This window comes from Cyanistes caeruleus, chromosome 2, assembly GCF_971803275.1.
Source record: "Cyanistes caeruleus chromosome 2, bCyaCae1.hap1.1, whole genome shotgun sequence".
NCBI lineage: Eukaryota > Metazoa > Chordata > Aves > Passeriformes > Paridae > Cyanistes > Cyanistes caeruleus.
Window position 1 is genome coordinate 113,084,586 of NC_141702.1, and position 26,198 is coordinate 113,110,783.

Genomic DNA, 26,198 nt, shown 5'->3' on the forward strand with positions numbered 1-26,198 from the left:
CCTCACTAAGCAAAGTCATAATGTCTAGGTCTTAATTTAACAATACCCCTAAAGCACACATCTGAACTGATGCATGGGAAACTGCCCTATTTGTGGCTCATTTAAAGTTCAGCCCATTTATAAGAGTTTTGCTGAGCCACAGCCCAAGTGCTTGGGCGAGCTTGAGCCCGTGATCACACTCCAGTCTTTCCTTTCCTCTCATGTTGGAGGCAAAATGGAATCCTCAAAATAAGCAACTAGTAGAAATGTTCTCAAGAAGGGGAGGTTCAACAAAGAGGCTGAGGTGTTTGTGTGTAATCCTCAGGGTAAGAAGTAATGTGAGAGACCTGTGACATTTCCTAAAGGAATAACAGCCCGTGGAAATAAACTCATCAACAGTAAGTTTTGCTTCCCAATATCAACCAGCAGAATCAAGAATCAACTCATTAGACCTAAGTTCATCCAATTTCAAGCCAATCAAGCTTGTCCACCTTGGGAAGTGGGCTTTAGAAGATATTTAACTTCACTGTGTCAAGTGAAAGAGGTTTTCTATTCCTAATGTGCAGCTGGATATAAGAAAAACATCTGTACCAGGAAAGAGCAGCAGGGGTGGAGAGACAAGCAGGTATTGGAAAATTGGGAAATATCCTGAAGACTTTCAGGATATTTTCTGGAATCACTGCAAAGTAGAAACCAGCCATACCTAGAGAGAAAAGAAATTACAAAAATGGAGGTGAATGGGGAGCTGAGGGAAAGAATTCAAGAATTTTGCAACTAGAAGTGAGATTCTCTCAGTGAAAACAGACCACTCCAAAGAAAAACAGCAATTTCAAAATTCAAAATTATGTAGATATTTACTAGAATTTACTAGATAAAGCTTGGGACCACTTGCAGATATTTGCACCTTCTCAGTGTTTTTAATTGCAGCCTTGTTCCATTAAACATAATGTAAAAGCAACAGACTATTCTTCCATCAAACAGTAACAATCCTAACTCTAAAATAAAACAGCCAGAGAAGCTGTTGTTGTGCAGAAGCAGAGAGAGACTTGATGCCTGTGAAGAGATCCTTAAGCCATGTTCATCCATGGAACAACAGAACTTTTGTGATTTTCCTTGACTGTCTCCAAAACAACCACTTGCCTTAGCAAGACTGAAGCTCATCATCACCAGAAAGGCAGCAAAAAGAGTGACAATAGCTGTCAAGGAAGGTGCAACAAGGGAAAGCTTTACTGAACACAGAACTAGCTTGAAAACAAAACAAACAAAAAAAACCCAAACCAAACAAAAAAAACAAAAAAAAAAAAAAACAACCCCAAAAAAACCCCCACGAAACAAAACAAACAAACAAAAAAACCACCAAAAAAACCCCTGCAAGGACTTTGTATAAAGACTGAAATATGAACAAAGAAGACAAGGACTTGGAGGGTTTGAAGCAGGCCCTGAAAATGCCAGTCTTTTCCTGTACTCTAAGAAACTCTGGACTCATTGAAAAGTCTGTGATTAAATACCTCAGACTTTAATGAATGAAATTATGTTTCACTAGAAAGGAACAAAGTCTCTTATCAGCCTGTACTGCACAGTGAAGAAGAGGTCAGATTCAAGTGGTACATTAGTCAAATAATATTATCTGAACATTTACTTCAAGCTCACTCTTTTGATGAAGGCCACAGCCAATAATTACTAATGGGTAAGAGAGGTTTATTTGATGGGGACCTGACATTCATTATGGCAGATGCTGGCATTATTAATTGATCAGAAGGACAGCAAGTGAAAGAGTTACACTAAAAATAATGCTGTTAACAGAGAGATGTAAATGTGCTATTGGTCAGCAACATTTCGTAATTAGGTCACTTCAGGAGCCTTTTGGGTCACTGATGATGGAACAGCAGCCAAAACCACCAAATCTGCCTGCTGTGACAGATGCCCAAGTTACTGTTGGGCATAAACACCACAGGTGCTGGAGAAGAAACAAACCTTACAGCCCATAAATATTTTAGACATGGCAGATGAATAATAAATTGTTGAGAACAACATAGTGACATGAACTCATGTGAAACTATACCACACACTGTGGACAATATGGCCAGCTGCATTAAAACAGGACATTCTAAAAAGCATCCTTAAGAGCTGGTCATCAGTCTTCTTGATCCTGTTTCACATATACCTAATATCTGGCCTGGATACAGATGATGAAACCAGCAAAATCAGAAATGTTGCCTCTTGCCATAAAGGAACTAGAAGAATGGATTTCTGTGCTATCATTCATCAGCTGCTAAACTTCCTGTGAGTAAATAAGGCAGCCCCATGCACCACAGCTGATACAGGTAAGGGAATATCAGTGATGGAAGGTGCACACCAGCAAGAATAACAACATCCAAATATGAAGCAGAAAGTGAAAAGTCCCTGTCACCACCTCCTTTGAACTTCTTCAAAAGAAATAAGCTCACAAACTTCAACTTTTGCTTCAAAAGTCACAAAATTTTAAAATGCCCAAGAAATTTCATCTTCAGACTTGGAGCTTGCAGTAAAAAAGGGAAATAAGCCTGAACCAAACCAGTCTGGTTTTATGTTATGAAAGTAAATTACTACTAATGAAGTCCTGGCAAAAACAAATCATTCCTGATTTTCCTGTTAAAGAAAGGAATTTCAGAGCCCCAGGGCCTGGGTAAAGTAGATATGAAATCCATATCCCTCTTCTCATCTCAATTTCTCCCAAAACCAAACATGAACACCCATATTCTTAAAACAGTGACCAATGATGCTATTAGAAATAAAGAAGTAAAAAAAACATGATGAAATGAAAATAAGAGCTAATTACAAACTGTGAGAAAAAAAAAAATAATCTTTTCCAACTGGAAAAAAAATCTATTCTGCCAAATTGATTGACCAATCCATTTTTGGCTGTGCCAAGAAATCATACAGAAACTAGTCAGAGCTTTTCTGCTGTTTCTGACTTGGGTTGAGCTTGTCCTGATGAAATTTCCAAAAATGAATTACAGGTAGAAGACAAAGATGTCAAGTGGAGGAATATAATTATAGGGACTCTTCAGAAATCACTGGTTAGGCCAAATGCCTTTTCCCCCCGGCTTTCAGGTTATACAACTCAGTGATTTACATTGGAATATTATTTAATCAGATCAGCACCAAATGACTCACAGTATTTTGTCATTTTAATGATTCTTTATTCTTCTCCATTTTGATGGGTTAATCATTGCCTATCACAGTTTATGGCCTCTATCTTCTTTATTGTGTTTTGCCTCCCATCAGCTATCCAAGGTGATGTGAACTTTGTGATATTGACTTTTCTCACTCCTCTGGGGAGGTTGTCATGGAGAATTAAGCTATTGACAAATCAACAGCCAACATGCTGAACTCCTTCCTGCACGTCATCATTAGGAATGTGGGAACCAGCCAACTTTTGGGTTGTGCAGAACCAGGATGTTCCACCACATGAAAAGAAAAAAAATCCTGAAAACCTATGTATAGGAGTTTGCTCTCATTTAAAGTTCTGCAAATCTAGAGTAAATGAAGGATTTAAATCTGTAGCTTAACAAAGACTTTTTAGAAAAAGTTCAGGCAGCAGAATTAAATGAATGAATTGCACATTTCCTCCAATAATTTTAATCTCCTTGACAGATATTGTTTTGTTTCCAAAAATTGCTGTCTTCGCTAGGTACAACTGAGCATGTGAACAAGGCAAAGATAATTAGCATGGTGCCAATTGCAAGAAGTGGTGAATAACAATTATTGTTCAAACACACTTAATAAATGTTAATTTGGTCCTTTCTTTTTCTTATTATTCCAAAGCATGGGAAATATTCTTAACATCTAGATAATTAGTTCATCAAAAATATCAAAAATATCAAAAAATATCAAAAAATATCAAAAATATCTTTGTGAGTCATTACACCAGCACTCCTCAACACAGAATCTTCCATCATTATATAAAAGATACAAATTTACATAAAACTGATATAAAGTCTTTTTGTTTGACTAGAAAGCAAAAAATCTGTGGGTTATTTACTGAGATGAAAAATATATTAATAGATGAATAATAGATAATAGATGAAATAATAATAGATGAAAAAGATATTAATCTTGATTCCTAATTCTAAGGCTGACCTCCCCTCTCTGTTGGTCTTTTTTCCTAACAGCTTTTCTGGATATGGATTCAATTGCATGTTCAATTTTAGCTTGTTGCATTCTGTATTTGTCCAGGATAAAATGTTATTGCATGCCTCTGCTTAACTGAAAATAGGTCTCCCAATGTACCATTAAATATACCTCCTTTTGCTCCCCCTCAAATGTTTTCCCAAATTTTAATGAAAATGTAATATCAGAAACATTTTCTTCCCAAAGCTGTTCCACTGCCAAGTAGTAAAAATAAGTCCAGCTTCTTGTTGTTGCTGTGGTTGTTGTCAGAGTGGATGATGAGCCAAGGAACTTGCACTATATGTTCTGTTTCCATTCCCCAGTGGAGAGGTTGAGATAAGCTCCTCCAACCAGGGTTATGGACACAGTGCCAGAAATGTGGGAGCTGGAGGGAGTGCTGGACAGTCTAGAAAAGCAAGGGAAAAAGCTCCAAATTCAAAACTGAAGCTCTGCAGATCCAAGTCAACTCCCTATTTATTTTTTTTTTTTAAATGGCATAATGTACTGCTTAACTTCAGGCTTGCAATATGAAAATATTCAGTCCTATATTTGCTTTCCTGTAGCACCGGTTACTCACCCTTTTTTCCTGTTTTAAGTTAGTTGCAATCTTGCCATGCCTTTTGTTTCACATCAGCTGATAAAATCCGTCAAATCATCAGATTACTTCTTTTTTTTTTTAAAGAATGGAATTTACATTTTGACATCTGTGCTCCACTCTTTCCTCTCTTTTGTAGATTGAACATACACTTAAATTTTTACTGTTACAAAAATTAAAATCCAGGAGGAGTGAGACCCCTGAGACCCTGCATCAGCCAACTCAATTAATGAAGCTATATGGTGCCATGCAGTGAAAACTTAAAGCCTCTCAAAGGTGTGACCTCTGTGAAAAGAACACAACTTCTGGAGTAACTTTGACTGCAGACACTAGAAATTAGCTATCAAAAAATAAGGCAAGCCAAGGTGGTAGTCTGAACTACAGGACAGTCTATGGAGAGAGAAAAGGCACATCCAGAGAAAAATGTACATGTCTAAGATAAGCAGGTGTCCCAGCAGGTCATGCCAGGTTGTTGTCATTGTTGTTATTGTTATGTTGTTATTGTTATCATTCCCTATTACTGTTATTTACCTTTTTTAACTCTGCTGCTCCTCAGGAAGCATCACTAGGCTGAGCAGTGAGCATTATCTGGAAACCCAGTGTCAGACAGGGAAGCAGTCAGGACACAAGCACATAGGCAAGATACACTTTGTGATAGCAACTTGTAATATTTCTTCTTTTTCATAAGATAAATAGAGTCTCTTTTCAATAAGCACCTCACCAACTTTTCCTAGTTTTGCACTCCTTATGTTTTTTTATTTATTTCTCTTTTCCCATTCTCTTTCTACAATGCTTCACCTCCTTCCTTCCTCCTTTGCTCACCATATTAGGGGAGTCATGGAAATTTTTAGGTTGAAAAGGACCTGAAAGCTCTTCCAGTTCCAAACCCCTTCCATGGGCAGGACCCCTTCCACTAGACCATGTTGCTCAGATCATATCCAGTCTTCCCTTGCCAATAATTATCTCCTGCCTGAGCATCATGTCTGAATTTGCTTTGTGTCAAAACCAAAATAAACCAGATGCTCTGAAAAATTTAAAGAAATTCTTGTATGAATAAAGAAAATTAATAAACAGAGGGTCTGAGTAGGAAAAGAAAATAAAACTAATAAGCGACGTGACAAGAATTGCCTGGACGTGTCCAAGTTTATCACTCTGCCCAGACTGATGTATTAAGTAGTCCCATGGATTTACAATGGGAATATTTTCATGCGACTTTTTGTACCAGTCCCTCATTCTGCCTTCATTGCTGCTTTTTCATATTCCCATCTCTCCAATGCAGTGACTCCAAAGCTTGCCCAAAACTGACAGAAAAATGGGACTCCAAATTTATGGAAGGCATTTGGAAGCGAAGACTTCCGAAACCCCGGTGAGAAAGTCTGATATATTGACATTAGCCTTACTCTTGAACTAGGGTAAAAAAATGAGAGTATCTACTTGGTGAAAATTTAGGTTTTATTGTATGAGCAGGAGCCTCAAAACTCTCTGTGAAAATACAGTTGCAAAAAGAGACCCCCACAGAAGCCAGGGGTGTGCAAGGCAGGAGAGAAGAGAAACATGAATAACTGAAAGCAACAACTGCTGGGAAGTCAAAACAACCAGCAGCCCTTTCTGAGTACAAAATCTCTCATCATGTGTAAGCATTCAAGTTAATCTGATCTGGAAGGAAACGTGTCTCTGGACGTGTACAAAATTAAAACAAAATCAGTTTTTTCAAGTTTCAGTTTTTTCAGACTCTTCACTGAGACTTTTAAAACAGAAAATGTGATTTATCAACTGACTAGATACAGATGATACTAAATCCTACAACGTGATGTCCCATCTCTAGTTCATATACAATTTATAAACAGCTTCCAAAAATCTTTGGGAGGCTGGTGGAGAGCTTGTTGCTGCAAAGATCCATGCAGCATCCAGGGGAAGGGGGATGGAGACACGCTGCCATCAACTTTGGCTAGCAAGCTGTGGAAGTTTCCAGGTTTATTAAAGGCTCTCCTTCAAAGGATCGTGTAAGCCCTACCTCACATCCAAGTGACAGTCTTTGACTGACTTCTCTGGGAGCTGGTCAGCCCCAGATTTGTGCTTATTTAAATGAGTGCACACACAAAGAAAGTATTCAACTGTTCTCTTTCATGTATGAAATAGGAGGTAAAAGACCACCATTACCATATGGATTCATCTGTCCCTTTCACTTACCAGTCAGCAAAAATCTCAAGCCTTCATCTTCACCCCTTTGACCTACCCTGTGGTTTTGTCTGTGCCTCAGTATTTGGAGAAGAAGGGACCCCTGATTAAGAGATATGTTGGGCCATCAGTCAACACAGAGCCAAGGGTCTCATTTCCTTCTGCATTAATATCTCGCTCGTGTTAATTGCAGTTACGGGTGAACAGGCAATACTGGGGAACAGAGGATGTGAGTGCTGTGCCATTACTGATTACCTCACATCACACATTCAAAACGAATTGGCTTGTCCCTGCAGTCCTTGGGGGGGAAAAAAAAAAAGCCTGTTGTTACTGACAGCTGCTCTTCAAAGGTCAAGGATTACAATAGTTGGAACACTTCAGGTCAAGGTTGATGTGAACCATACAGAGAAACTCTTCTCGCCCTCCCTGCAGCCTGCTTGTAATAAATGTTATCTGTGTCTCTCTCTTTATAAGCTTTGAATTCACATAAAAAGGGTGAGGAAAATAAGGAAAAATAAAGCAAATAAAAAATATTTACAATGTAATCTCTCCTCTGCACACACCTCTTCCACTCAGGCGGCTATGAAAGCTGTCCTCCTGGCAAGATAAACTATCATTTTTTAACAAGGTAGATGGATGCCTTCATACATTTTTAAGCTTGGTACAGAATATATTTTGTGGTTTATTTATAATGACATCAATTACACTTGCTCCTAGGTAATAATTCACTCCTTTATAATTATTTATGAAGTTATTTTTGCTTTTTTGAAAGTTTTATGTTTATTGATGTGTTTGGTTAACGAACACTTAAATGACATGGTCAGTTGCTTTGCAAGATGCTGGGGAACAGCAAAATCAATATGTTCTGCACCTGAGAACAATCTTCTTAGTTTTGTAGTAATGATTCCCTGAGCAAGGTCCCAGGAGCCTGCAAGATAATTGCAATTCCACATAGTCAACAGTCTGTTCAGATCTATATAATCACTGTCTTTAGCTGCTTCATTTTGTTTGGTTTTGTTGCGTGTGATCTTTTCCATTAACATCTCTTTCTCTGTGATCTCAGCTGGCTGGTTTTTGCCCCCCAGCCCCTCCCTTAGCTTTCATTTTAGAGCCTCACTTCTGTTGGATTCAGACCCCTGGGCAGATTACAGAAAGCAGTTAGTTAAGTAGCTGTTTTCTGCCACTCAATTTATCTTTGTTGATTGCTACCTTTGGAGAATGGAAGTTCACAACACTCTGGATAAACATTAACAAAAAAAAAAAAAAAAAAAAAAAAAAAAAGACATAATAAGGCTTAGTATGCCCAGCTGAAGATAATTGATCTCCTCAGTTGCTCTAATATGCAGAGTACAGAGCACAGACAAGTGTTAATGGAATAATGTATTCCATGGGCCCTCTGTGCTGGGAGCAGACAGCACTGGGCATGGTGAGGGATGGTCAGCAGGCTTAGCTCTTCCAGTTGAGAAGCTGGCAGAGAAATTTGTCTTCAGGTTGCAAGGTCTCCACAGATGCAAAGGAGAACACATGATGGTATTTAATCTCTAAAGTGGCTTGTGCTCTGGCTGTGGCACAGTGGCACAGGATCAATGGATCACGACCTTTTTAAAGTGGTGACTGTATCTTTAGCATCTTTGTGAAATGCCTCACCCAGCAAATGCACTAAGGTAATTAATCAGGTATATTCCTAAATTAGATTTGCATGCAGAGCACATAAACCAAAAAGAGCTTAAATAGAGTAAAGCAGCCAGGAAAGAAGAGCAGATGTAATCTGTGATCTCCCACAGTGTGGGCCTGGACAACTGGATGTCTACAAGACCTCCTTCAACACCCTGCATCAGATCCATAAAGACGTATCAGACAGTGGAGTGTATGGTCTTTGCACATAAATGACAGTGCCTGTCATTCCACAAGCTCTTTGAGGATTTGACACTGATCCAAAGAGTTGGAGAATCACTGCCTTCCTGTATCACCTCAAGCTAGGGAAAAATAAAAGCCTTAAATGGGATGACAAAACACTCAGAGTGAGGTTTTCTCCCCGTGATGTTGAGGTATGGTTTGTTTGTCAGTTCTTGCTGACAGTCACCTGCCACAATGATGGGTTTTGAAGTACAGCTTAATCCAGCCTATTACCTTCCACGTTAGCTCAAGGACTAATCCAAAACCTCAGCTACTGTAAGCATCCTGTTGCAGAGTGTCCAGAGCAGCTTCCAAGTGCAGACGCTCTTAGAGCAAAGAGAATATCTGACGAAAGGATTTAGCAAAAAGCATAACTAATGATCAGAGTATTTCAGTTTGAAGCTCAAAGCCCAAGAGAGGGGAGATTTTCACATCCTAAGCACGTGAGAGCTGAAAAACAGATGTCTCAGCTGGACACCTAAACTATCAGGGTGTTCTCAGCAGTCACTTTAGAAAATGTAGCTCCCAGTCCTTCAGGTAATACAAAACAGGCCAAATCATCTTCAGAATGGACCAGTTAAACCCCCCCAGACATATTCTTTGGACAGTTGCTATCTGGTAGCTGACAAAACCTATTCTCCTGCTTTATTTTAAAAAATTAAAATTGTTATAATTCTTATAATCCTCAAATTAGATCAGTAGTAATGTTAGCATGAATAAATCAACTGGAATGATGTTTGTAAATCTGGATCAGCCAAAGGGATATAGTTACCTGTTTTAGAGGAAGATAGCTGATTTTTCTACTTCCATTAACTGTTGCCAAATCTCATAAATGTAAACAGAGAATAAATCCTCTCTATCACTGAATATGAATATTCTCCTGGGAAAATCCAGCTGGCATCCAGCTTGATTTATGTGCTTTAAAAAAAGCATTTGTTTTATAAACCTAGGGTGAGCCTTAAAATATAAGTTCATGTATAAAAAATATTATGGCTCAGGACCTGTTTCAGGAAAAAAAAAATAATAAAAATGACATCTTCTTCTCAGCTTCCAACCATTCCCCATGCTGAGAGCAAAGGCACGTGAACTCAGGGTCATGACATGGGCTCAGAGGAGTCTGTTAAACCTGGGTATTGAAACAATGACCTCTAGCACCAAAACTCCTTCTCAGGCTGCTGCTATGGCTCCTAATCTTTGCACTGAATTAGAAGTCAGGGCCTCAGTATTGGTAGGATCTGAGTGATCTATGTGACTTTTCTACAGCCAGGAAAAAAGAATCTAAAGCCTTCCCACTTCTTTGCTGCTTCCCATCTGTGCCACTTCAAGTGAAACAATACTTCCCCAGCCTGTATTTCATAGATGCTCCTAAAATCCATCTTCTAACAAGTAACACCAAATATTCCACACCTGTCTCTAATGAGTAATCTCCAATTCTTAATAAACATAGCATTACTGGCAAATTCAGGCTAACTATAAAACTCACTGCTCTCCTAGTCATAGAGTATTTCCTAAATGTGAGAGAGACACTGTCTTAGAGTCACTCATTACTCTTCAATTTCTTTCATCATTTTAGATGTCTTAACAAAATAATTATAGAAATGCATATCTTTCATTCATAGATATAGAGATAGATAGATAGATAGATAGATAGATAGATAGATAGATAGATAGATAGATGATATAGATAGAGATGATATAGAGATAGATAGATAAATAGATAGATAGATAGATAGATAGATAGATAGATAGATAGATAGATAGATATAAAAAGTGAGGTCATATTAACCAAAGATCAGTAGCAGGAATGTTCTTTGGCTGGGGAGGCTGGAGATCTGTGAGCTCATAGTGGTGGCAGGGAGTGAGATCATGCTAAGAAAGGTCTGAGGGGAGCAGTGGATAATAAACTGATAACTTCTCTCTGTTTTTCATGTATGCCTGATCATTTGGTCAAGTAGCTTACTCCCAAAGTTGAAAATGTTGTGTATGCAAACATACCAACACACACAGACATGAAAAACACACCCATTCACTGTATATGAATGGCCCATGCCATTTTATTTTTGGTCTTGGGAAAATTGAGAGAACATTGCCAAGCCCATTCTCTGTTCTACTCTGTAGAGGCCCAAACTAAAATTACAACTGAAAAGCAAATGCAGTGACCTTTAAAGGAATTGAGAAGAAGCTATTTCCTGTACATTACTAAATGCTATATTTTAAAGGTTCTAACCTTATTTGTTACAAGTGTATAATATCAAGAAAGCCTTGTGAGTGAAGGTTCTGCATTCATCACATAGCCCAAGTCACTTATAGAAGATGGGGAAAGTTATTACTTTCTCCCTTGCAGACATTAAAGTTCAACTCCCTTTCCTGTAGTGTTTTGCAGCATTAAGTAAGGTTCAGGGGATCACTCGAAGAATTACAGGTTTCACAACAGAAATACAGGTTCCTGCAAGCAGCCATGGATGGATCATCAAACAGGGAGAGGAATCTGAGATGTGCTTGTCCTGCACAGCTCAGACCAGCTAGGGGGGACTGGGTACTGCTATCTGACATTGACACAGCACAAACTGCATTGAACAAAGTAGTCTTTCATGAGAATTATAAGGGAAATTGATTTACAGGATGCAGTTTAAAAGTAAAAAGACAACAAGAGACAGGTCAAACTGCTATCCTGCCACCCATAAGCCTGAAGTTTAATTGCATTGAGTAGGTAACAAGAGGTGTGGGATGGTGTGTTTGTGTCGTGTCTGTCAGTCAACAGAGGCTTTGTGTTCCAATGCTTAAAAGGTCATAAAGTGAAATGCTAACTTTGCTTTATTTATTATTATTATTGATTGATTTATATTGTACCTTTCATATGCATAATGGTGCTTTACACCAAATAAATCAAGGAGCATAAAGCCTTCATTACAGCAAATAAGAATGAGAGCAGACAGAGCCAGAAACGCCAATAAAATGCAAAAGTGGTTGGTAAACAAGTGTGGAGTTTATCTGATTTTTATAAATTTGTCTGGAATTCGCTGTGTGGGTTATTGTGGTGTCAAATATCTCACCAGCTAAGCTCCTAATAAGAAAATACAACATATCAGGTAAGAAACAAATGGAAAAAGTGGGAAATGCAAATATTTCCAACCAGTTAAAACACTGCTCACAAAATGGAATACAAATTGAGTCAGGAAACAGCACTAATAAAACATGTAAGATCTGAAATTCCTTATAAACCACTATAATATTTATAATCAAGAAATACCTAATACAAAGACAGTCTGCTACCACTCAGATCTTGCTCCCACTATGCAACTCCCTGCCCCTGTAAGCTATAGAATGGCCCTTGTCATGAGCTTGCAATTAAACACATAGTTTATAGAATCATTGCTAGATATTACATGTGAAAATAAAATTAATTATGATGAAATATTCCAAATATACTGCACATATTAATTCTTTACAATTCATTTTTGGCCTTCCAAAATCTCCTCCGTTTCAGTAGAACAGGATTGTGACCTTAAAGAGCTTAAAGAGTTACAGGCCCTGGCTGTGCTTTAAAGCAGCACAGGAAATCACAGGCACAGATATGGTACTTGACCTTTAGTGGTGCAATGAAACCACTAAAATATATGTTAGGCTGCAAAATGCTGGGATCTTCTACCGTGAAACAAAACAGATATTGATTTTTCCTATGCACCTTTTAGTAGGACAGTAAGTCAAACATAGTTGGTGCCAGATGATTCTGGTTTGTTGAGATATCAAGAAATGTGTTCTGTAAAAGTCAAGAGCAGTAAGATTTTAGTGCTTTTGCAGCTTGGTTTTCTGAATTTAATTAACCAAAACTGAGAGTTAAATAAATGTGTCAGCAATGTTTCCTTTTACCTTACAAAAAGCAAAGTTCTGTAGAAAGTCAGGTTCAATATGTGAGGGGATGAAACTTTGCTGAAAGGATACAAAGCAACATTTGAGTGAACATACTTGGATTTCTGAATTAACCACTAGGCAGAAACCAAAGGAAGACTTACAGAGATTCCTGTCCTAGTGGAGGAGTTTATGCCTCATCAAAAAAAAACAATTGCAAAATTCACCACATATCTGTCTGGAAAAAATCCAGGATTTGACCATCACTAGTTTTTTCAGTTATTTCAACTAGCTTACCCTGGAATGGATGTACAGGAACTTATATTTGACTCTTTAAGAACAAACACTTCTCAAGGAGCTTTTAGATGCAAGACCCGATGGTAATAAACTAATAACAGGTTCATATAACACGTATGTGCTGCACCCCTGAACACAGTGTGGATTTTTACAGACAGGTATGTGAGCAAGGACAGGTTTGTTGTTGTGACTTTGGATATCAGTCTGCAAGGCTGCTTCTCCCACCTCATGGCAGGCCCAGGAAGTTGAAAGCACAAAATTCTTTCTAGTGCATCCTTTATGCTCTGCTGCTGCATGATCCTACTTCAGACACAAAGATCTCAGTGGCTTTACTACCAGGGGCAGTGGAAATGCATGTGAGGTCCCAGAGGACTCAGTGGAAACAGCAGGAACTGTCAGACTAAACCTGGTCTTCAATCTGTCCACAGAACTCTATACATTTAAAATCTGTAATGAAAATCCACTGACTGTAGGTTTCCTCTTCTTAGCAACCCTTGGTAGATCACTTACATGGTCTAAGGGTGCTTGTGTACTCAGGGCAGGAGTCTGGGACCAGCCACTGTTTCTCCACATGTCTTTGGTTCCAGTAAGAGAGGCCAAGTGCCCTCCAAAGGCACATTGATCCTGCTCCAAACCAAGCCACCCACACTGCCTAAGCACCAGGCAGAGACAAGATCCTTCACTGAGACACTCCAGTCTGCTTTGTCACACTATCTACAATCCTGTTGCCTCCAAGTCCTTGAGCTGCTGCTTCTTCTCCACTTCAAGCTGAAGTTTTTCAGGACTGCCAAGTCTGTGCAATCAGACAAGCAGGGTTTCCTGTTCTCTGAGCAAAGGGAGCAGCGTCAGCATTGGTGACCCAACCTTGCCATCCTTGCACATGCAAAATCTAGTCCTATTGGTGCCTTAACTGATTTCATATTTTCCAGATTCTGTACTGCATTGGTGTATAAGTGAACTTCATATGAAGTGTTAGCAAGTTCTCCTCACAGTTTAATTAGACAAAACAATCCTTTTCCAGCCCGAGAACCAAGGACACAGCTACAGCTTCAGGCCCAAGAAGTATAAACAACAGCAAATTGAGGAGAGCAGTCTGGGAGGATGGGACTTCATAACCTGAAGCTGTAATTGAAAAATTAACCCAAATATGTAAATGGACCAAAACTTTCAAAAGTGTGAAACTCATGACTGGCTGTCTGTCTTGGGTGGAGCCACAGCCAGGCTCTCTTGTACTGCGCAAGGTGCAGCTTTTGAAGGCCTTTTTAATAAATACCTACTTTATTCCTTTAACACTGTCCAGCCTCTGTTCCAGGTAGCCTCACAAGGCATCACTATAGCTATTTCAATGCCATATGAGTGTCAATCCAAGCAGAAAGGCCACACACTAACAAGAACAGAAGTCTTCAGCTGACTCCAACAGGAATTCATGCACAGCAAGCACAGAAAGTCAGCACTGCTGAACATTATTAGTAACTGCAGCTGGGTTCCCTTCAGCTAAATCTGCCTCATCTACAAATGACCACCAGAACATGAAAAAAACAGAGGAATTGCCATGCCTTAAGTGGAAAAATATGATTGAATAAATCCCGAGCATAAGACTTTGTGCCTAATTAGTTAAATCCCCTTAAGACATTAAAAAAAAAAATAGCTAAAAAGGCTCTCAGTAATTTGTAATAAGATGCTTAGATAATGTGCTCACTATCAAGGGAAGTTTTCAGTTTCACTGTAGCCCATTTTTTAACATCTTGGCAAAGACCTTTTTCTCCCTCTCATGCTAAAGACCTCCCATTGACACTGTAACTTTAGCCTGGGAGCAGCTGGTGACTATTTCTGATGAATGGCAGGTGAGAGAGCTTTTCATGCTGAACAACATGCACGCAAAACCCAATTCTCCATCAATTCTCCATCCTCCTCTCCTTCTTCTTGCCTAAGACAAGGCAGTGTGGGGAAGTTAAGTGCTCACCTTACACAAGCAGGCTCTACAAGGGGGCAGAACAAAGAGGGAAAGCTCTGTGGGAAGGAGATGACTGTCCTTTGGCTTGGCATCAATATATTCCTGCCCTACACAGAACTCTAGCAAGGCTAGTATGGGCCAGGAGGGTACCTGGAGCAAAGAGATGGAAAGAAATATCTTTTGGAGCTGACCCAGAATGAAATGGGCTTTCTTCATAAAATAAAAAATCAAAATCAGTTGACGGGACTACTTAAAACATTAGCATTTCTTTCCATGTCCAGTTTCCTCATTTTGATTCTATTTAGACCTTTTAAATATTTAATATACTACATTTATATGTATTTTGGACTTGAGACTTTATTTCATAACAAGAAATTTAAAAGGTTGGGTTTTTACAGCAATTTTTTGAATAGTTTTATTTCTTTTCAACTATTTCAGCTGTAGTCCTCTCTCTACCAACACGAAATGTGCAAGAGAACCTGTGTCAAACTTTATATCCAAAGCTTTCATCAATGGGTAGATTTAAAGCATGGAAGTTTAAAGTGCAGCTGGATAATACTGTAAAGATGCTAATCAAAGGTGCCTCAGCTGACAGTGGTTGTCATGGACTTCTAGCACACTGTGACTGGGATCTGTCACAGAATGAAGTGTTTTGGTGGGCTGTCTGAGGACTGACTGCTCAGTCTATCATTTCAGGTACACCAAAGTTCCTCTGATTTCTGTCCATGAAGAATGTGAACGCCAAAAATGCTGAGTAGCCTCAGTTGACTCAGATGTTACAGAAATCAAGGGCATTCAGAAACAGCCAGGACTGCCGTCCCTTCCTCCCCTCCTTTTCTTTTAAGTTCATCAAAATAAATTTTTACATTGCTTCAGCTTTTCTTTCTGTGCCAAGTTCCAGCAATGAACGTGTTTTATTAAACTGACATTTTGCAAGTAGTTAGTCCTGAAAATTGACTAAGCCCTTTTGGTATTAAAAAAAATCATCCTGGAGGCAGCAGAAATATTAAATGAAACAAAAAAAAAAAAAAAAAAAAAAAAAAAAAAAAAAAAAGCTAATGGAACAGCAGGAAATCTGATTAATTTCTTTTTTTTTTCTTCACAGAGCAATGCTGATGAAGCAAGATAGCAATTTTATTCAGCAATGAGGTAATTTATTTGGCAAAAATAGAAACTACCTGAATCTCGGCTGAAAATCTAAACCATGCTTTAGCTGAAGTTCAGAAATATTATGTAAGTTCACTTGAACAGTGTTTTCATATCCTGCTCTCATAATGACAGATTGGCATCCATACTAAATTAGGACCAGCCAAGAGGTGGATGGGAACAGCAAGAAGAGCATGGACCTGAAGCAAAGAGGGTGATTCATTTGGAAAGAGATGTTTTATGAGAAATCAGAATTCCAACTTAGTTACCTGGCGGTTTGGGGCAATTAGATTGGGTATTTGAAAGTGCAGCTGTGTTACCAGTCACATTAATTAATTTTATTACTCTCTCTTTAGTTAGCTCAGCTCACCCTGACAATCAAAGTTTCCAAAGAAATTTGGAAGTGGGTTTTAAAAGAGATTTTCAAAGCAAATATTAGGTATGTATAGTATAAGAATATACCACCTTATTACACTGGGAACATAGTGCATGCACATTCATTCAAACAGTTTGAAGATTTTTATTCTCTGTCTTTTCTGCAATTTTATGAAAGATAAAGTGTGTAGCTGCACATTTAAAGCAGTCAGGTACTCCACACACCCTGCACATACGGCAGTGTGCTTTATTACTAAATACACCACGCTGAACTCCATGCACTACACTGAAGTGCCCAAATCAGAGGAGTAGTTCCAAAAAGCAATTCATTGCACCCAAAAGTCAAGCTGCCTCCCTCTGTTTATCTCTGCTGATCCCAGAGGAAGGCTACAGAAACTAAAATCTTACTTAAAACCTTATTTAAATCCTTGTATTTTCAAGGGATGAAAGCAGGCTTTACATGAGTATTATTTTGTTGATTCAAATACAAATCTGTTTTGGCAAAAACTCCTACTGCCATGAATTTTTGTTAATTCTAACAATTTCAGAATATTAGTTCATCTGATAATGGGTAAAGTCATGCCAGTTATTACAAGTCCTTTGTTTTGTTTCTGTAGCAATAAAAAAGGTATATTTTTCATTATGTTTCTTTCCAATGCGCTTGAAGAAGTCACAACTGTTATTGCTGCCTAATAAAGTTAAGTGCCTGCTCTGAGCAGAAATACATCAGGCAGGGACTAGCTTGCATTTCACTCTCAGGACAGAAAGAACATGATGGTTGTGAGCTGAAAATGAGATTATATCAAACGGAACAAAAACTCGACGTGGTCGCAAACCAACCAATTCAGAGCTTTGCTGCAAGCTAACTATTACTACAGATGACTCTTTCACCTTATAAACTGTGTTTTCATTATGTTTCTGATAAAGGTACATCTGGAAAAGGACTGTTTCCTTGCCCTTTGAGAGGATTTTGTTTGCCAGTTGGGTTGTGCAGCACCCTCACATGAATTTCAGCAGTGAGCAGAGCTAATGCAGAAAGCTGCAGGACAGCGCACTGCAGTCGTGTACGTGCCTTTCGCTCCTTACATCGTACTAATTAAAACAAACAAAACTAAACAAAATCTAATCTCCTCCATCCTGCAGGCTGACACATCCCCAAATCCTTAATCTCTCCAGGTGCCTAGCCCAGCCCAGTTTCTATAACACCACCATGCTTCGCAGTCCCTGTCCACATCCGAGAACGTACGCTAATCTGGGAACTCTTGATTTAATACATGTTGCCACACTGCCCTTGACCTCAGAAGGACTTTGAAGTTTTCTGGCTGGAGATGAAAGTTACAGTATGTGTGGCAGGGCTGGGATGGAGAGTAAGAAAGAATTGCTAACTCAACAACTTGTTAAAACACATTTCCAGGACTTTTTTTTTTTTTTTTAAGACTAATAAACACACTATTTCCAGGATTTCAGTCCTCTTGTTCAGATTGATTAGATGAGAGATGAATTTGAACAGACAGATAGATTAAATCAAGAGTTACGGGTAAATTATTTCCAGTCCTCCAAATCTGGCCTGATGGTATCCATTTCCTAGCTCTCCTTAAGGATTTCTGCTGGAGTGTAGCCTATAAAGCTTCCATCCTGGTGCACATCATCAGGTTATGAGTGGCAATTAGATGTGATCTGAAGATACCTTCCTGAAGAAGGCTTTATATTTGGAAGCCATAAGAGGATTCCAGATTCAGAACGTACTTGTTGGCAATGTTACCCTTTCAAAAGGGTAAAGAACTCGCACAGGCGTTTGATATAGTGTGACCAAGTCTGTGTGAAAAGCAAGAGGGATGAAACTCCTTGGGATTATTGTTTGCCTCCCTGTCATATGTTCATTCTGTTTGGACCCAAAGCAGACATCTGTTGGACAGCTTAGTCATGTTGTAAAAAGGCCAGATGTAATTAAAATACGTACTCGTTTCTTGCCAATCAAAAGAACCTGAAAGGAAAGAGCTCCAAACCAGAGCACCAGATCACAGTTTTCTCTTTCTCATAAAGGATCACATTTTCATGAGCAGAAGACTCATTCTGCAGATTGCTGCATAGGCAGGCAGGCCTTGAGCAGCAATAAATCCTTGCAGATCTCTTTTTGGACCGCTAGAAAGGCACTGCATTTTCTTAACCAGCAAAAAGCAGGATCAGCTCTTGCTATCTCTCTGTGCCTGGAGAATACTAAATTTACAAAGATGAATAAGGACACAGGAACTCTTTTATTACATGAGATCCATGGATGAATGAGGTGTCATCCTTGACACTGGGTATCTAATATTGAATTAATAGTATAGTAGAATGGTTTGGACTGTAAGGGACATTAAAGATCATATCATTCCAACCCCCTGCCATGACCAGGTTGATCAAAGCCCTGTCCAACCTGGCCTTGAACATTTCCAGGGATGAGGCATCCACAGCTTCTCTAGAAATTATGTTCCAGTGCCTCACCACCCTCACAGTCAAAAATCTCTTTCTAATACCTAATCTAAATCTGTCCTTTCCCAGTTTAAAGCCACTTCCCCTTGTCCAGCCAGTCACTCCATGCCCTTGTCAAAAACCCCTTTACAGTATCCTCATAGCCCCTTTGGGCACTGGAAGAGGCTCTAAATTCCCCCTGGAGCCTTCTCCAGGCTGGACAGACCCAGCTCTCGGTCTGCTTTTGTAGAAGTGCTCTGACTTTGGACAAAGAAGAGTCAAGTAGTCACATGCAAAAAAGAAATTAAGACGATCTTGCAAAACAAAGAACTTGTAAGGGTTAAAGCAAGCAAACAAATAAACAAACAAACATCATAATCTGGTTTATTTATGTCCAGGTGGGATAAACTATAGTGATAATCCAACATCTGAGAGATTCAGGTCAGACACTAGCAACAAGTTTCTAATTCTAAGAGTGCAGAATTGAATTAGATGGCCTGGAAAAAAAGCAGCACATGAGGAAATTTTCAGCACCAGTCATTTGTAAGAACAAATTCAACAAGCATCTATACAGAAAGATGAAATCAACCCTACCCTGGGCAGAGGACTAGAGGAGCTGATCTAGTAATTTGGGTGGTTTTTACCCCAAAGATCCTAAACTCTATGTTGAATTGAAACACTTGTTTTGCCAGTACCTCCTGCTTCTGTGAAAATTGCAAACCCTTTTCCAGATAATTAGTATTTTAGGATTACAGCAAAAGGAATACAGCATTACCAGAAGATTTTAACACCCTTTCATGAGCAAAACGTTGCTAAATTGCCAAGTAGGAGAAATAGAATGTCATCTTAAGGGCTCCCCTAGCAAACAGAAAAGCTCAGCAAGCTTCAAGTTAAGCAAAATCATTTAGTTCTCTTGCTGAAAAGTTTTATGATTTGTGGTATTCAGACACAGGAAGCACCATGAAAAGGAGCAGCACAAAACCTTCCTCCCATCCTCAGCGAATTGGTTATTAAACTACTATTATTTACTGCAATGATGTCCTACAAATACTTCACTAATACAGATCCACACTGTGACAGGTTTGCAAAGCATTTGCAAAATGTTTTTTCAGTACCTGAAGTACCTGAAGACATATGGGCTATTAGTAGGATTCTCCACACTGTGATGTTGGTGTCACTCCTTTGAATTCAGTATCAGACCCATCCTTTTGTGGGATCCAAGTACTGAGTGTAGGTTAACACTTCCAGTATCTTTCCCCAGTTTATTTCTGAAACACTATTCCCAACATGTCCCTGCTCAGAACTCCTCATTGCTGGAAATCCCTTCTAATTCACTATTTTACCTAGTGTTCCCTGTTAATTAGCTCTAGGCTGCTTAGGACCTTGCATGGACCTGAGCTGCTTTTTGAGGCTCTGTGCACTGAGCAGGCAAAGGAGACCCAGCCCAAATTCAGTCCTCCTGCACATGGCTGCTTTCTGCTGGGCTGCTCACACTCATAATTGTAACTTTTCTCTAAAAAGTCCTTTTTCTGTTTCTCTGTTTCTGCTGCATCTCCTCTGTATTTTTCTTTTTATTCTTGGATTTCTCAGCCTCCTTTGGACTGAATTTTTTTGGGATCCTCCCTCGTGGGGAGCCCTGCTTATCTCAGTTCTTCTGATTCGAAGAAAACTCTCGAGCTCGTTAGAATCTTGTTTCTCGTGTTTATTAACAGGTGATCACAAAACTTGGCAGGTCTCTCCAGGCTGATTACAAGGTTAATCTTTGCAATTTGGTACATTTCTTTCTTCTGATGGTACAACAAGGCCTTGTGGCTCACCTTGTGTCTGATGCACAAAATGGCCCCAAAATATGCAGTTCTTTTATCTTTATACCTATTGTTACCCAATGCACAAAATGCACAAAATGCCCCCAAAATATGCAGTTCTTTTATCTTTATACCTATTGTTACCCAATTAACAGTAGACACATATGTTATTTTTCTTAATGACCCAATGACCCATCACCTCTGTGATGCACTGCAGCATTTTCTATCCAATTACTTATTATTACCCAAAAACCTCTAGGAGAAGAACATGAAAAAGAAAGAAGAAGGGACAAGGGACAACACCCTAAATCTTCCATTTTGTCTCCTGTTCTCTAAACTAAATTTTTCACCCAGTGATTTAAAAAAACTTTCTAACCTACACACCTACACTTTTAGCTTTTTCCATCTAACTTTAACATTTGTTCTCATGTATCACCATGAAAACATGCTCATGAATTTCATGTTATATGAAATTCAGTGTTCTTCTAGATCTTATAACTAAGTATCAGAAAGAAGGGCACACACTCTGTATAACAGACTCCAACAATAATTACAGAGGTAAAGGTCCTTCCACAGACACACACGTGCTCAGTGGCGATGGAGAGAAGCCCTGCCCGTGTAAGAGGACTGGGTGATATGCTTTAAATTACAAGCAGGACCAGCTACTGGTGGCTTCCTTTTACTGCTCCTGCTCCAGGGCTCTGTTCACCATACAAGTGCTGACAGGTTGTTTGATGAAATTTTCGAGTTCAAGAGATGAACAAAAGCAAATATTAAACCAAGAGAAAAGGAACTATTTTCATGCTGTGTTCTTTCATACTTCAAAAAGTGGTACTTCTGTTTCCTCCTTCCCACTTGCTCTATCACAGTTAATATGTCTTAGGTCAGACAGAGGTGGTTAAACGACCTTGAAGTGCTAGTGAGCTGATCCAAAAAGTAATTTTTCACACCTAATTAATACAAACGCTTAAGAAGGGGAGAGTTTTGTTGTTTTTTTTTATTTTGGATTATTAAAAGCAGATGTGTTGGATCAGAGATGGACTTAGAATCACTGCAGGAGGACACACTTCATCCACATGAGCCATCAAAAACTCCAGTGTGTGAAGTCTAAGCTACTTATCAGAGCTGCCTACAGCCAGCAGAGAGGGATAACTATCTTTAGTGTATGATTCAGCCCATCCTAAAATAACTGTCAAGGACAATAGAGGTTTATCATTCTGTGGAAGTGATCATTTTTTTTCTCCCACCCACTAGAGAGAGACAATTATAGACAATTAATTCCTAGGTGTTTAATTTCTATTAAACGAGGAAAATCTCCCTAGAAACTCAAAATTCAACCCCAAATTGAAGTCAATTTTTTGAACAGGATGTCTTCTTTTTTTCTTTCAAGGCTGCCAAACTAATCTTGCACTAATATTTCTTCCATAAGACTTCTTTATGTTGTAGATCCAGAAACTGAAGAGCCAACCAAAATATTTTCATCATTTTTTTCAGCTCTTCCAAAACAGTTGCAGGACACCTCTGACAAATTTTTATTTTGATTGTTTCCTTGTGAGCCACATAAGATATTTATGAGCCACATAAGTATCCACAAATTTATCTCAAACAACTCCTGAGTTTTTTTAGGCTAGACCACCAAATTAGCTGTGGAAAATTAAGCTTTAGCACTGATCCCAAGTCATAGTGTGACACCGAACCTGCTTCTGTCTCTTTACATATCCTTGCTTTCCTCCATTAAGAAGTCATTAAGTGATTTTTAATTGCTTTGGTTTTGGTGTTTGTGTCTTCCTGTTTGTCTTATTTTGTCAGACAGCATATTCAGAATAATGTTTTTACACCAGCAAATTTCTCAGTGAACAAACCTAGTGTGTTTGTACTTTCTATCAGCATACGTGCTTTCCTATGGCCATTTCTATCATCTGGATTGAGTCAAGAATTTTCATCTAGATGGGCATCTCTGAATTCAGAATTCCACAAAAATTGCAGGAAGAAACGACAGATCTAAAGGGGTAGTTATGGTTAAGTGGCAAGTTTCATACTTTGTCAGACTAATGGAAGGAGAAATCACAAAGTTGCTCTAGATGGCTATTTTGCTGCCATCTAAAGAATGTTAACAGTGAGACACAAGGCATTTTGCCAAGAGCTGCTATTTCAAGCTTTAAAACTCAGAAAACTTTATGACATTTTAGGGATTTTGGCTTTGAAAACTGATTGTTGCATTTTATTTGCCTGGATGCAGGGTGATGAAAGATCTGGTAATGTCTCCATGACCTCAGTTTAACACATTTCACAGCAAAATACATCAGCACTTCATTTTCATGGTAGACAACCAAAAATTTTTATTTGGATTTATGACACCATGATAGAAATGTATATTTGGTACAGGATTTAAGATCTTATATAGCTTATAAACAAACATATATTATTCTTTCATAAGACTAAAATTTTTAGCCAATCTTCATATTCTTTTTAGAATTAGTTTCACCTCACAGCCCTTTTCATTCAGTCCCTTCTCAGATACGACTGAAACTTTTGGAAATGATGGTAACCTGCACTAAATACATCTCAGTATGTGATCTTAATAAAAGGACTAAGAAATCCATCACCATCTCTTAAAGATTTTATTCTGTATTCAGGCTTCTAATCCTGGCATTCCTGTGGCTTCTCTAAACGCTTCTCCAAAACATCGGAACATTTCCAAGAATAAGTCTCCATTCTTCCCCCACCCTGGCACACTACAGCAGCCCCATTCCTCTCTAGTGTACATAGGACAATCTGGTAAGTCAGTTTCTAAATCAATTATATCAGCCATAAAATATGCCAGTTTCTCAGGTACAAACTGGATACAAGTTGCTTTACTGATATGTGTTATATAGACAAATACTTCAAATCAGATATCAAAGGTTCAGCTGCTTGCCTTGTGAAAACAAATCTTGTCATTCCTATTTGTCAAAAGTACTTCAATCCAAACACAGTCTAGCAATCAATAATTCTTCCTGAATTACGTTACAGAAGATCATTTTGATTTATACATTATCATCATTATTTACACTGAAGGAAATTAAAATGTGGACAAGCAATTAACACTGAGACAAGCAACACTGAAAAGACCTAAGCCCTGTTTAGTCCATAGCCTAATCTTTAACTAATTGGTTGCAGTCCTTCAGTTAAATCTCACAGAAAATCTTTAAACACTGAGGCAGACAATCCCATTTTAATAGGTAACAAAATCTCTTGAACTTTTTACTTCATTTATTGCCAGCTTACAAGATTTTAGGATTTGCATACATCCAAAACCTATGGTCACTTGTTTCTCCTACAAACACACACAAGTCAGAATTGTATCTACTCTCATTCTCTACACTCTTTCCACAATAGAAAGTGAGATCTTTCTGAGGATAGCTCATTCCATCCTACAAAAGGAGGAATGCACCTTCTGGCAGTTATATTTTTTCCATTAGGTGAGGAGTGAACAAGCACTTCCATAGAGCAGACTTGGACACACAGTCATAAAAGGCTCCAGTCCAGTAAAACAAGCCTCTGCAAATCCAGGAGAACGAGCCTACATTCTCAAGCAATGGTCTTGCTCACCAAGTTGAATATAAATCCTTCATGTAATTCTGCAAAGAAAAAGAAATCATGATATCAGATTCAAGGGTCACATTTCAAGGACAATGAGGAATTTCTGGAAATGATAGAGAAAGGAGCACTTGCTCTGTGTGTGTGATTTAGTGACTTAAATTTGTTTCCACCTTGAAAAATGCCTCATCTATCTTCTTGCCTGTCATATTAAAAATCCCTTACTCCACAAACCTTGAAACAGGTGGGTTGCTCAGGCTTGCTCTTATCACTGTCTGGAGTAGGAAGGAGAAAAGATTATTTGATTCCATACTGACAAATATAATGAAAGAAGAGATGACAGCAGAGAATTTCATTGTTGGCTTCCCAAATGGCTCCTGCTACCTCACAAAAAAAAAAAGCAAGACTTGTATACGTGGTGAGGGCCTCTCACTACCACTGAGCAGAGTATCTGTGCTGAGATTTATTCCTGATGGATGGGCAGTTGCACAGAACCATGGAATGGCTTGGGTTGGAATGGACCTTGAAGCCCATCTGGTTCCAACACCCCCCACCATGGGCAGGGACACCTTCCACTATCCCAGGCTGCTCAGAGCTCCATCCAGCCTGGCCTTGAACACTTTCAGTGGAGAGGAATCCACAGCTTCTCTGGACAACCTGTGCCAGTGCCTCAGCATCCTTGCAAGGAAGAATTTCTTCTGAATATCCAGTCTAAACCTACTCTACAACTTTAGGTTGCCTTCTGCAGCTTAGGGACTACAGAAATCCTGTGCCAGAGTTAAGAGTTCGGATTGAATTTAAGAGTAAGCCAAACTGTATTTTGTCCACCAAAAAATGGCCTCCTGGAAATGATTTTGGTTCTGAACACTGAGCTGTGGTAGTTATAGAATCTTGTCTCCATCCTTGCAAAGTGCCTCGAAAGGCATAGTAAAGAATGCTTGGGAGTATGTTTTGTTTGCAGTCAGCCCAGAGACATGGAATGAACTGGTTTCTATGCAAAGTAGCAGGATTTAAAGTATGAGAAACATGAATCTCAGTATAAATAAATTTGTGCATATCTAGAGCTGTCCCTGTTATGTGACAAATACACATCATTCACATTTACTTCAAGGAGTCAAAATATGCCTTTCCATCAAAGTAATTTTTTTCTTGCACTGCCCTAGAAGAAGTACTCATCTTTGACTAGCTATGTAAAAATAAAAAGAAATATAAATTACTCCATCAGTAATTTAGATTGGTCAATTTCAAATATATACTCAAATGCAAGACCTATAATCCTCCATACCTCAAGAGAGAAAGAAGAGCTAAAAAGTTTCACCTTTTACACAGAAACTAATTTCTACAAAGTGCAAAAATGCTTTGATAAAACAATATTTCTCACCAGATGGCTTCTTTTAAAAAGAAGTATTTAAAAACCAGAAATACCATGTGAAAAAAAATAAATTAAAATATCCCATCCAGGGATGACATCAGTTTCAGCTCCATAATGAAGTACATATTCAATATTGCTGCCCAAGATTAATGGATTTATTCTGCTATGCACACAGTCTTCAGAGAGAGAATTAGACAGCCTTAACTATCATTTCTCTAGCTTTTAGAGCCATGTGTTCTATGAAATCTTCTCTAAGTCAGTCAATTCCAATCATAAAAAATCTCAATTCTTATTTATCTAATTTATTTTTAAGAAAAACCCCTTTTTTCTCTTGTTCCCAAAGAACTCTATCAGTGGTGACCCCCTGATTTCTGCAGGGGGGTTGTGCCTTTCCTTGCCCTTGTGGTACCTTGTGGTGGTACCCTGTGTGCTCAGACACACCTTCACAAGAGCAGCATGAGGAGAACGGCCCAGAACAAAGCATTTCATCCCCACAAGGGATGAAACACATATATTACCACACATGGAAGATATAACCCACACCTAGTGACTTCCAACCTGCCTTTTCCT